Raw genomic sequence first — 941 nt, forward strand, 5'->3', positions numbered from 1 at the left:
CAAAAAGAGGTTCAGAAATGTATCCTACTGTGTTGTAAATCAGAATAAAGGATGGAAAGTAGATCTGGAAAGTAAATGAACATCATCCATCACCTACTTATAGCCACCACAAAATTTGTATTTCTAGGAATTATGTCTTTTTTTGCATTTGTTTTATACATTCAATCACTGTACATCACTTGTCTTTTAAAGCGAATTTACCTGACAGAAATACAGGGGGAGCCCTTTCCACACAGCAGGGTGGTCCTGAAAATCAGTGATCTTATGGGAAGTGTGCAACTATTGCTGTTTCCAGGGACAACAGTGAAAGATTTACAACCCTGAATCCAACCATCCCGGCCTGGAGGATGGGACACCTGCCATTGAACGGAAGTGAAAGGAACCTTCTTCGACCATGTGACCTAAACACCCGGATTCCAGACGTACTGACCATCATCATTTCCCTGTTTGGGCTGGCTGGAAACGCGGTGGTACTCTGGCTTCTGGTGTTCTGCATGAGCTGGAATGCCTTCTCTGTCTATATCCTGAACTTGGCTGGGGCCGACTTCCTCTTCCTGGTCTGCCACATCACAGGTTCCATGGAGGAACTCATCAATATCTTCCATCCTATCTCCACCCCAATGCCCCGCTTCTTAACCACTGCGGTGATCTTTTCCTACATAGGAGGCCTGAGCATACTTAGCACCATCAGCACCGAGCGCTGCCTGTCCACCCTTTTCCCCATCTGGTACCGCTGCCACCGCCCAAGGCACCTGTCAGGTGTCATGTGTGCCTTTCTCTGGGCCTTGTCCCTGCTGATGAGCGTCCTAAACAAATACTACTGTGGCTTCCTATTTAGTAAATTTCAAGATGGCTTGGGTCAAGCATCTTACTTCTCCAATGCCACATGGTTATTTTATTTGTGGTTCTCTCTGTCTCCAGCCTGGTCTTGCTGGCCAGAT

General features: G+C 46.9%; 1 pseudogene; it reads left to right on the forward strand.

The window, feature by feature from the left end:
- The window catches only part of LOC102500666 (mas-related G-protein coupled receptor member X2-like), a 2,045-nt pseudogene extending 1,111 nt beyond the window's left edge, over window positions 1-934 (forward strand).
- Window positions 935-941: the final 7 nt, after the last annotated feature.

The sequence above is a fragment of the Tupaia chinensis genome, unplaced genomic scaffold (genome assembly GCF_000334495.1).
Source record: "Tupaia chinensis unplaced genomic scaffold, TupChi_1.0 Scaffold140166_1, whole genome shotgun sequence".
Classification (NCBI taxonomy): Eukaryota; Metazoa; Chordata; class Mammalia; order Scandentia; family Tupaiidae; genus Tupaia; species Tupaia belangeri.